This window comes from Crocodylus siamensis, chromosome 5 (genome assembly GCF_052110815.1).
Source record: "Crocodylus siamensis isolate JL-2025a chromosome 5, ASM5211081v1, whole genome shotgun sequence".
Taxonomy (NCBI): domain Eukaryota; kingdom Metazoa; phylum Chordata; order Crocodylia; family Crocodylidae; genus Crocodylus; species Crocodylus siamensis.
This window is the reverse complement of record NC_143399.1, coordinates 130,219,655-130,232,065: the sequence shown is the minus strand read 5'-3', so window position 1 is coordinate 130,232,065 and position 12,411 is coordinate 130,219,655. Positions and strand designations below refer to the sequence as shown.

At 42.9% G+C, this 12,411-nt stretch overlaps 1 protein-coding gene across 3 annotated transcripts in view; it reads right to left on the bottom strand.

Moving 5' to 3' along the window:
• MYRIP (myosin VIIA and Rab interacting protein) overlaps window positions 1-12,411 on the bottom strand; it is a 396,401-nt gene that overhangs the window by 198,426 nt on the left and 185,564 nt on the right. The gene's annotated exons all lie outside the window — the stretch shown is intronic.

Genomic DNA, 12,411 nt, shown 5'->3' with positions numbered 1-12,411 from the left:
CCCACAGGACCGGGGTCAATACCCCTCAACACCGCGACCCACCAGCACGAACAGCTGTGCCCCCCCTGGCACCGCTCACTGTGCCCCACTGGGCACTAGGAACCCCCAGATTACTGGGGAGCTCCTGTGAGGTCTCCTTGCACCCCTACAGCCTCATCCGGTCCTCCGGTTTAACAGTAACAAAACAGAACCAAAAGCCAAACGGCTGTATCACAACAACAAGAAGCCTCTTGGCTTATAACATAGGGTCTACGCTTACTTGGCTCTCTTGCAATGGCCTCCCAGCACGGGTTCTCCCCCCTTACCATGTTGTAGCCACTTGGGTGGTCAGGCTGCAACCATCAGCTCTGCTCTGCTCAGCTCAGCTCAGCTCAGCTCTGCTCTGCTCTGCTCTGCTAGCTCTCCTGCAGAGCTCCTGTCCCTCGGACTGCCAGAAGGGAACTGCTGGCTCGGCTTCGGCCTGGCCTGTTTATAAAGGCCCGGCCCTGCCCCCTTCTGGTCACATGACCAACCCGGTTGCCCTGGCAACCGGCACCTGAGCTGCCCCTGGAGATTGGCAGCTGGCCTTCTCCCTTCTTAGGAACAGGGCACCTGAGTGCCCCTGTGACAATGATGTATGCATGTGAGTGGGTGTAATGTATGTGCTTTCCTGCAGTGACGGATCACACTGCCAGGGAAAGCACAGCTTTTTTTTTTTAAATCGTTGGAAACCCTCCCCCCCGCCCAAGAACAAATATAAATTGAAAGAAATGGATTAGATAAGGTTAAGTAGAGGGGTTCTAGTTAGTAACCTATATCCAATCCTTTCCAAGTACAAAAAGTAGCAGGAGGCTGACTAGGTAGGAAGCCAAGCCAGTCCACTACCTTTCAGATGTTGTTGCTCACAAAAGGTGCAAAAAGCCTGCAGACAGAGGCTTATATGCTGTTTCTACATCCCCCCCTCAAAGCACTGTGACTGGAAGGGGACTCATGGAAAAATCACAGTCACTGGCCAGTTAGAGATGTCAGTCTTTCCTCTCCTGATCCCCCTCCTCCTTCTCAGTTTCTGTTCCTGTGAAAGAATGCCTTCCAAATCTCCAAATCTCTTCTGAACTGATCCGGAGCCTCTGAATCGGTTAGTTGGGTTTTTGTCTTCTCCTGATTCGATTTGGATTTGGAGATTTGGCCTACGAATCGGGCCAAATGTTCTCTGAATTGAATTGTGGACCGAACCTTCACACAGCCTTAGTATCTACTGCTTAATAAAATGATCTTTAAGGACTATTAGTAACTGAATGGACTTTGTGCTACCAGGAGGAAGTAGGTCTTTAAGCTGGAGGAGTAAAGCCCAGAAAAGAGGACCTGGAACTGAAAGTCCTGACAAAAGCTCAAAGAATAGGCATGAGTGGTAAGGAATCCAAGGCAGGACATTGTGAATATTTCTTATTTTTCATGTATCTGTATATCACCTCTAAAATTAAAAAGTACTTGGAGAAAGTCTGTGTCTTACTGACTTCAATCAGCAAGCATCTCCACAAAGATTTAAACTGTGGAGTACTTATTAATATAATGCACTGGGAAGGATTTTTTGGAAGAGGAGGGATGATGAAACTGTAGCCAGACAGAGAATCTGTGACCAGAACGTTAACCAAAGAAGCAATGCCTGAAGCCTACTCAGAAAGCCTTAAAGTTGTCTTGGGGTTGTAAGCTCAGATCCCTTCTAATTCCCAGGTCTGGGCATATGCCAGGAGTAACTGAATTGGGCTTGTTTCTCAGTGGTAGTTCTAGGCTCAGCAGGGAGACTATACAGACATGACTGGTATTATATAGGAGTCCAGATGGGGCAATGACCTGAAGATCCAACATAAGACTATGGTAGAGAAAGGGAATACTAACCAGAAATGTGACAGACTTAATCAAACAACTGAAAAAATGCCATGTTTAAATAAATTGACATGCAGTTGGACCATAATATAGCTGACATTCTTTTGTCAAGAAAAGATGTGGAATATAAAAGAAAAAATTCCACTATAGGCACAAAAAGAAACGTTTAAGACATGCGTTCAATAAAAAGTGAAAGCAGGGGTTCCATAATTCTCTTGGGGAACTATCCAGACACATGACAATTCCAGCCATGTAATTATCCTGTATTATACAAATAAATATATTAACCAAGATAAGAGAATTAAGCTCAATTTCCATTGAATTTGGGATGTTCCTATTGTTTTTGGAAAAAAACCCAAAATGTGCTATTCTTGTCTTTATTTTAGCCCAGTTTTGTTTCTGCAAATATTGCATATTTCAGGTGCAGACTCATGTATTTTCTCTCTGCTGAAATCTTGAAATGCATCAACTGTATTGCTTCTGAAGATTACAATACATTTATATAAAACAGATGTCACCCCCACGGTTCAATCTTTGGCAACAAGAAATAAAAGACCATAAACTCTCCTGTGCTAAGATCAGCTTAGAGCAGAAAGAAGGGGGAGGCTTTTTGGGACCATGGCTGTTAAAAGCTTATATTACTAAGGATTTTTTTTAAATTTCACCCTACATTGGTAAGGGCAAACTTTAATATAGTTAAAAATATATGATTAGATTCCCAAGCATTAACTCAAAGGATGGGACAACTAAAGAAATTTAATTTAGGCTGAAGACAATCTATAGCATTCTAAACCGTAAGTCAACAGGTATCAGTTATGAAATTCCAAAAGGGGAGGAAGTATGTAAAATACACACTATTCATTTAGTTATGTGCCTTCTAATTACACCTCTTTTTCGGAGAATACAATTCTCACTGTGGATGACTGATTAGATTAAAAGAATTTTGATATCCTATTCAATTACTTTGAGGACAGTTCTAAATTAATGAGGATTTATACCCATGAAACAAGGCTGTCTAGTAAAATTATCAAGTTACAAATGGAAAATGTATAAATTAAAGACAAGTTTACAAGTGGCATGTTTTCCAAACACTACATCTTGTATTATATTTCTTTGCTAAGTTATTATTTATTAAGGTAAAATAATCATTCAAAAGTTTTGACATCTTTATTATTCTAGAACAATGCCTCTAGGAATTCACATTTTTCTACCCTTTAGATCCATTTTCATTGTACTCTGAAAAACAATTTCATTTACCTGTAAACAGACAACTTCACAGTGGACAAAGTTCTGAAGGAGAATGCAAGTTGATATACTTCACAAAGTAATGACAGTCATAGTAATTGCCAACTTGTGCCATTTTATAGCAAGTCTTGTGCTATTTGGAGTGTTTTTCTGAGCCCCAGAACTTGGAATTAGGTAAACAGATAACCTTCTAGTGTTCATGCCTTTTGTAAAATAGAGGGTTTTAGTTCTATTGTTGCAGAGAAATATCTGACAACATGACCCAAGTCTATCCTTAAAGATCAAAACACAGAAAGCAAATACAAAAGACCTAGCATTTATTATTTTTTAAAATCATATGAGCTGGGTGACCTGACTCATAGTTCTTAAGTATCTGGAATGGGCAATACTAGTGCAAACAGATTAACTGAAATCTGGCAAAATTAAATGATGTGGGATAAAGGGTGGCCTATTTCATTTGCTCATTAATACCCTTCTGCTCTATCCTTTTTTTCTAGACTCCTTTCTTCCAGCTCTTTATCCTAGGACTTCCTTGGGCTACTTGGAGCAATTTCAGAGGCAATGAATATGACTCGTATTATCTGTTGGTAAGTGGATGCAAATAGTTGGTTTGATATAGATGCTTAGCACCCTGGAAGGAGGCTTAGTTATAGTAACTTTGTCTCTTCTGCTTCTGACCATGTGACTCCATACTTCAATACTATAACATTCTTACTTTTCCTGTGCACAATGCAGGCATCAAATTCCACTCCTATTTGAAAAAAGATTTGTTTTTCATATTTTAAAACACTGATAAGATAAAGCCTTTATGTATCACTTCGCTTGGGAAGATCTTGAAGAGAATCATCAAGCAGCACATCTGTGGGGGGCCAGCAGGGGAGATCATGCTTAGGGGCAATCAGCATGGGTTCATCAAAGGCAGGTCCTGCCTGACCAACCTGATTGCCTTTTATGACCAAGTAACTTGGAGAGAGGCTGCAAACAGATTTAGACAGACTACAGAAGTGGGCAGATGAGAATAGGATGGGGTTCAATGTAGACAAATGCAGTGTGCTGCACCTTGGGAGAAGGAATCCACAGCATACATACAGGCTGGGGAATTCCCCTCTTGAAAGCACAGAGGTGGAAAGGGATCTTGGAGTCATTAGTGACTTCAAGATGAACATGAGCCGCCAATGTCAGACTGCAGCCAGCAAGGCCAGCCATACCTTGTCATGCATCCAAAGATGCATCTCAAGCCAGTCCAGAGAGGTGATACCCCCACTCTATGCAAGATTGGTCAGGCCTCAATTGGAGCGCTGCGTCCAGTACTGGGTGCCACACTTTAAAAAGGATGGGGCCAGCCTGGAGAGAGTTCAGAGGAGGGCCACCCATTTGGTAAGAGGGCAGCAGGACAGGCCCTTTGAGGAGAGACTGAGGGACCTGAACCTATTCAGCCTTGTCAAGAGGAGGCTGAGGGGGGGACCTGGTGGCTGCCTACAAACTCATCAGGGGAGATCATCAGCAAATAGGAAGAGCCCTGTTCTCCCCAGCACCACTTGGGGTGATGAGGAACAATGGTAATAAGCTGATGGAGACTAGGTTTAGGTTAGAGATCAGGAGGCAGTATTTTACGGTTAGGGTGGCCAGAATCTGGAACCAACTTCCTAGGGAAGTGGTCCTCGCCCCTACCTTGGGCAAATTCAAAAAGAAATTAGATGATCACCTGTCTGGGGTCTTGTGAACCCAGCATTCATTCCTGCCTATGGCAGGGAGTCAGCCTAGATGATCTGATCAGGTCCCTGCTGACCCTAGCTACTATGAAACTATAAAACTTAACTCTTGCATATATTACAACAGAAAAAAATTAAGCAGTCTATTGGTGATGAGATGGGAAGGATAAATCACTTAAAGGGGACAGGAATCAAGGTGAGGCCATCGATCTGGCTCTCTCTTTTGCATGAATATACAAGGTAGGGGTAGTGCACCACAAGAAGCATACTGTGGCATTTTAATGACCGCAGAACAGCTTCCACTGAAACACCTACATAAGAACATATAAAACGCCATACTGGATCAGCCCAAGGGTCCATCTAGCACACTATCCTGCCTGACAGTGGCAGAAGTGTATGCTTCAGAGCACTGGTGTCCAACCTCTGGCCCACCGGGCTCCCCACAGATTGGAAATCTTGTAGCAGGGGAGAAATGGCAGGAATAATTGTCGTGGCTTAGAGTGATGGCCATTAATGGTCCCCTGCTGCCAAATGTTCAGACCCACTGGGAGCCCAGCAATCTGGATAACTCAGCCATAGCCAGATCCAGCATGAAGGGTAAGGCCAGCATGTGGAATCACTTCACAAATGGATCCAGTGCACAGGATTGCTCTATGGCTGGATCCAGCACACAGGGCTGGGCCAGCATGCAGGGTCACTCTGTGGCCAGATCCAGTGTGCCAGATTGCACCTGGCCCCATGTTGGATAAGGCCATGAACTGACCTGCCTACAAGATCCAGCTGGTGGACCAGCTCCACACCGCTCATCTGGCCCACAGGGCTGGAAGTTTGAGAACCACAGTTTTTCCAGACAGCATTCAAACAGGGTACATCAGAGTGATCTACCCCATCATACCCTTCCTGGCTCCCACAATCTGAATGGAGACTGGACTTCATAAGACAATCTTTACCACACAGTTCCATACTTCTCTGTGCAATTTAGTCAATAATATGGGTTACAATGGCAATAACATTAAATTAATTCAGTAGAAAATAACACGTCGAGTTTCAGGCCAATAGCACACAGCAAATATTTATGACCTGAGTTACAAACCAATGAACAGGGGGATGGAGCCTGTGTGAAAAGTGCTGACCTAACCACAGTTTCAAAAATAATAGTATTTTTGTAAAGCAACTATAGATTTTCTCCTACCAAACAAACTCATCAGGGATTGATTTCTTGCTGAGCCAATGAATAACTACTGTTAGCATTGCTCAGCAGCATCCTAAGTTTTCGCTGACCATTTTGATGCCTGCAAGGATAAGGTCAGGGGAAAAGGCGGAAACAATGCAATTCAAAGGAGTCAAATGACTGAACTACAAATAAAGTATTGGCTTGATAACGCTTCTCATTTTCAAAAGAGACATTGTTATTATTTTTTTCCCCCCCAGTCTCTTATTGTAGGGTCCACCCTGTTGTCCCTGGATCATGTGGGTGGCCCTCTTCTGGACCCTCTCAATGTTGTCCACATCCCTCCTGAAATGGGGCGCACAGAACTGGACACAGTACTCCAGCTGTGGCCTGACCAATGTCATGTAGAAGGGGAGGATCACCTCCTTGGCCCTACTTGAGATGCACCTGTGGATGCACAACAAGGTCCGGTTAGCCCTGCCAACCATGACCTTGCATTGTCAGCCCATGTTCATCTTGGAGTCAATAATGACTCCAAGATCCCTTTCTGCCTTTCTGCCTCCATGCTCTCAAGAAGGGAGTTTCCCATCTTATAAATGTGCTGCTGGCTGCAGCACCCTGCACTTGTCAGTATTGAAATGCATCCTGTTTTTGTTAGCCCACCCCTGTAAACTATCCAGGTCTTGCTGCAGTCTTTCCCTCCCTACTAGCATGCTCACCTCACCCCAAATTTTGGTATCATGAACAAATTTAAACAGGTTGCTTTTCACCCCGTTGTCCAAATCGCTGATAAAGAAATTGAACAGCGCGGGCCCAAGGACCGAGCCCTGGGGGACTCCACTGCCCGCTTCCACCCAGGTCAAATATGCCCCATCCACCACCACCCTCTGAGTACAACCCTTCAGCCAATCTGCAATCCATCTGTCTATGTAGGCATCAATGCCACAGTCGCCTAGTTTTTTTAATGAGGATGGGGTGGGAGACCATGTCAGAGGCCTTGCTGAAGTCCAGAAAGACTACATCCACGGTGACACCTGCATCCAATGCTTTTGTGACCTGATCATAAAAGGCAATCAGGTTGGTCTGACATGACCTGTCCCTAATGCAACCATGCTGGTTGCCCTTAAGCATCATCCCTGAAGCCGGCCCATCACAGATGTGCTCCTTGATGATCTTCTCAAAGAGTTTCCCTAGGATTGAGGTAAGACTGACGGGCCTATAGTTGCCCAGGTCCTCCCTCCTTCCTTTTTTAAAGATGGGGACCATGTTGGCTATTTTCTTGTGTGCTTGGCAGAACTCAGGTTGCAAATTCATGCAATATATGTAAAATATTAATACTGTTTTAATGGTTGTCAACTTTACATAGAGGCCAGGCTAAATAGCACATTATTGAGGTTGTCATTGCATCTTTTTAGCTGCTTGGATTAAAATGATTCTTATTTGTCTGTTACCATTTGGCACAGCAGAACAATGAGCTTGGATCTGGTCTGTTCACTACCTATGATTTGGTGAACATTGGACATTTCATCACTACTGTTTCACAAATGAAACATCTCAGGGAATTCATGTTATTGCTTGATTCTCTCCAGATTGAATACAACCCCTTTTCCAAAAAAACACCCAAAATACAGGCCAAAAATGCAATTCCTATACAAAACTTGATTTTTTTTTCCTATGTGGAATAAAATGTTGAGCTGGCAAAAATAGATTTTGACAAAAGCAAGATAATTTACCTCTAGGGTCAGGTTTGTAACCAGATAGATATTCTATGGTATATGCATTTGGAATAAAGCAATATCCCATTTCTATTTTCTTTAACTGTTAACAAATGAGACTTATGTTTTGCTGAGGTTTTACTGTAACTACACTATAACTTATCTGCACAACTCAGCATACCTTCTCCATTCCTAAACAGTCCAAGTACCTTCTAAGGAAGAAACTAGATTTTGATTAAACAGAAGAAATCTCTATTGTTAAATCCATTTTATATTCTTCCTCTATAATAGTTGATCAGGAAACAGCCAGTTGAATTATTTGATTATTGTTCTGTAATAAATGTATCTATTTTATATTAAGATATTCTATAACAATCAAATGACTGGGATACATTAAAAATATATGAGGTCAGAAAGTACAGAATTGCCTTGGTTTCCCCTATACTTTTAAGAACCATTGAACATACTGTTAAACCACAGTAGATGATCACAGATGAACAGTTTGCAATGGCTGCTGGAGAAAAGGGACCGGGGAAAGAGAATTGCTGTGGTATTAATGATGTTTTAAATTTAGTATCTATTAAAGAACAATTTGACTGACAGGTTACCATAGCAGCCTAAATATATCTCATGTGAAAATTACCTTTGCTGCAGTTCAGAAAGAGATATGTTGGTGTTGGTCAGTAAACATATTTGCTTCATAACCACAACATCCAAATTTTAAAGAGTGCTTCTGAGTATTTCACATACTTACAGGATATTAACATTCAGGATTGTAACTGCCAACATAAAGGGGGAAAATTAGCCAATTATATTTGCCAGGTGTTGAATAGCTGACACTGCCATAAGTATTATTATTAGAAGTGATTTATCTGAGGTGGAAAACTACGGGTCTGATTTGATCTCAGTCAAATTCACTGTCATTACTCCTGCATTAGGCTGATATAAATGAGAGGAATCAAGCCCAGTAGATTTTATTCTGCTTGAAATCAAGGGAGTTGCCTTGTGAATGGCAGCAGACTCTGGCCTAACTCATTACAGATTTAAAAAAGCATAAACTGGCCATGACATTTATCTTGTTCTGTTTAAAAACAATACAACTATAAATGCTCACTTCACTAGCTGGTGAGAAGCTCTGAGCAATAATTTACCCTTGCAGAGAGAACTCAGCAAATGAGTCCTTAATCATGGCTAGTAGTGCTCCTGATTAAGGCTGCTCCTACTTCTCCCTGTAGGTTGTCATCAGCTGCTTCTTTCCCTCCTGCCCATGTTTTTTGTGTTGTAAAGTGGTGGAGGAGATAGGGGGAGAGGGAGTGAAGTACTGTATGCTGGACACTAAACCCTTTTACCAGCTCCTGCCAGTGAGCACCAGAAGGACTAATAGGTCCAACCAATTTCCTCTTGCGTGTAGGCTCTTGGAACGGAAAAGGAAGCTAGAGTTTGCTGCTGGGACAAATTGTAATTCTAGGCTCAATTTAACCAGCAGTTGCTCTCACTTCATGAAGTTCAGCAGGAAACAGCTCTGGCTTCCAGTCAGGGTCTAAGGTACACTCAAAGGCAAGAAGAAGGCATTGCATTCATACTCACCCAAGTACCAGTGAGGTCACATAGGAATAAACCTTTTGGATAGTTTGGATAATTTACCAAAGTTGGATAATTAAGTTTTAAATAAAAATTGCAGTCTCTGTATTTAACTATACTATGGTACACAGGCCTTGCTATCTCCATGTCCATATGAATGATCAGTTCCTAGACAATTCTCTGGATTCAATTGCTTCTTTCAGATGCATAGTTAATAATAAGTAAGAAAAGTATGTTAAAGATGAATATTTTGCAAGAAGGGCAGTAACTTGTTGCAGCAATCTGGTCTGCAAAGAGTATAAGGATCAGTGTAGAAAACAGTCCTGTTTTGCTTTTTTAATGAAAATCAGATGTTACAAATTGCCCAAGAATCTTTGTGGACTCATTTATGATCTTGATAGAGAATGCAACTCATAAGCAGAAAGACTTTAGAAATACTGCATTGTTACTATGGCTAGTTACCCTGCAGCACATGGACATCTCCAAACATCTTGGTAAAAAGATCTGGGACCACAGGAAACATGCCCTGAACTAATGCACAGAGGGAGATTGGAGAACAGTGCAGAGGTTTTTGCAAAAGAGAAAGAAAGAAAAGAGAACATGGATTCCCTATATGGTTCCCATTTAGTATCACCACAGATAGTGCTGCTGCCAGACTACGCACACGTTCACATGGTGCCAAAACAGTAAACACTACAGTAATATTTTAATTTGTTCCAGTTGCTGGGGATCCCCAGGGGCTCCATGAGAGGTGAACTTACCTCGTCCTCAGCTAAACAATGAAAGACGTGTAAAACCTTTTCAGCAGGCAGAGAAGTATAACACAACCTTCAAGGAATTCCTTATTTGCCAAGCTTGGGGAGGCTGGCTAACGGCCTACTAAGCAGTTAAAAGGATTGTATTAACAAGTGCTCTCATGAACAGGGAAGACTTTAGAAGTTGGAATTTGTGGCAAGCAAGATGATGTTTTTTCCTGGAAAAGAATAAATTGCATTCTTGGAAAGGGATTGGTATTGACTCTTTTATTCTCTTCTCCCCAACAGAGGGGAGGACTGAGATTTTGTAGCTACTGTGTTATATAATGGTTGTATTGGCCAAGCTGCCATCACTGAAACCACTACATTTGTTCCAAGAAAAGCGCCTTTCTCTCAGTACAAAATAAGAGTGTACAACCCTTCCATAGATTTCTTGTGGAAGAGAACCAGCTCTTCTGCTAGAAGTTAGATCAGATACCTACCAGGAAGATCTCCCTCCTCCTGATCTAACTTGAATGGCCAAACAGTTCTTTTGGGACAGAGAGATGCCCAGTGTCTGACAGTCCTGTTCATCATCCCTCACTGCAATGGAGAAAGAGCGCACTGGTTTCCTGATAGGCCACCAAGTGGCAAGCTGCCATAAAGCCCTGTGGGGACTGTCCCTTGGAATATTACCCCCTTCCTGCCAGCCAGCTTTCAGGAAGTTTGCCACCAGGGAGAATGTTCTGCCCCTATTTGCCCTCCCCCCACCTCATTCCTCCTGTTCAACCTAGAGGGGTGTATTTGTTGCTGCAGGGAGACAGCTGCATTGCCACAGTAAGGTTCCAGGAGCTGGGCTGCACATGAAGCAATTTAATAGTTAGCAGGGCCAGGAATTGGGGTGGGGAGGCTCTCTCTAGCCCACCTCCTGGCTCCTCCAGCACTTGGCATTATTTGCAATGTAAAAGCCAGCAAGGTAGGGAACCTGGTCACTGTTAAGGGAAGAATTTTAAACTGGAAGTTTGGGAAAAACAGGCCTGGAGAGCTTCCCCAACGCCAGTATCTGGCCTGCAGGCTTTTAAACTGCCATACACATGGTGATTTCAAAGTTGGCAGACCAGGTACCAGGGTCAGGTAAGCTCTCCCTGGCCCTACTTCCCAGCACCTCTGCCTGTGAAACTGCCTACTGATAGCATGCCCTCTTCCTAGGCAGGGGAGAGAACAAGCTGTCACTCCCCTAAGCACAGCTGCCTAGTGTTCTCTGACCTAGAGAACTCATCTGTGTAGTTCTCCAGCCAGTACACTCAAACTCCCAGACAATGTTTTTAGCAGTAATGTAGTGTGTTACAGTAGGGATTTGACACAAATACTTACCACTAGAGATGAATGCCTTGTCCATGGCCTGCAATGCAGCTATAAGGAATTAAGTGTCTACAAAGAGCATGACTGCTGTCAAAGAGCATGTTTATGCTGGTGTGATTCTTTTGTTTTAATTTGTTTTGCCTTTCTTTAACTTGTTTTTGGAGTGGTTTAAAAGTTTTCCATTGGAGTCCATCTGTAAACAAAGTTTTCTGAACTGATCTTGACTATGAAAATTATGATATAGCTCATGCCATTATTTTTTAAGCTTTCAGTTTTTCTACCAAAATAAAACCTGTCATTTAGAAAAGCATTCCAACCAAAATCACAGTAGGATAACCTACTTACAAACACCCTTCTTTCCTCTCTCCACCTTATTCTGAAGTGATTACTGTAAAATAGATGGCCGCCTTACAACCATCTGTGCTTCCTCATTAGTAACCTAGATATTTAAGAATCACATTTCCTTTTGCAGACTAAGTCCAATTAGTACTAGCTGACTTTTCAGTTCAACTTAATAGTCTGAGAATAAAACAAGTAACTAAATAACACTCCAGCCATAAAGCAAGCCCTAACAACCTCCTCTAGGCATTCAAGTACTTCATCTCTTGCAATGCTTCTTGCATCTCACCAGTACAAACTACTAAGAAAAGGAGAACCTGGTGTGGTACCTTTGTGGGGCTACCACCCCAGCACCTGGTCCCCCTCAGCCTCTCCATGGTCCAGCCCATCTGCCGGTTTCTCTCCCAGTGCCACCTCCAATCTCCAGCTCTCTCTCACCTCCAGTCTCTCGCCTGCCACAACTTTGATGCTATTTGGCTTGCTGTTGGGAAAGGCAGTCCCTCGGGCTAAGAGTAACTGTGCTGGTCATCTTTCCTGCCCAGCCAAGCCAATCCCTGACCTGGGGCCTTGTGCTGTCTCTTGAGTGCTTCCCCATTAAAGGAGTGCTCCCACAGGCTTCTGAGCACTGTCAGAGCTTCAGGTCTCACAGCCTTGGTCCCCTTTTTCTCTGGCCACAACCTTAGCCTTTG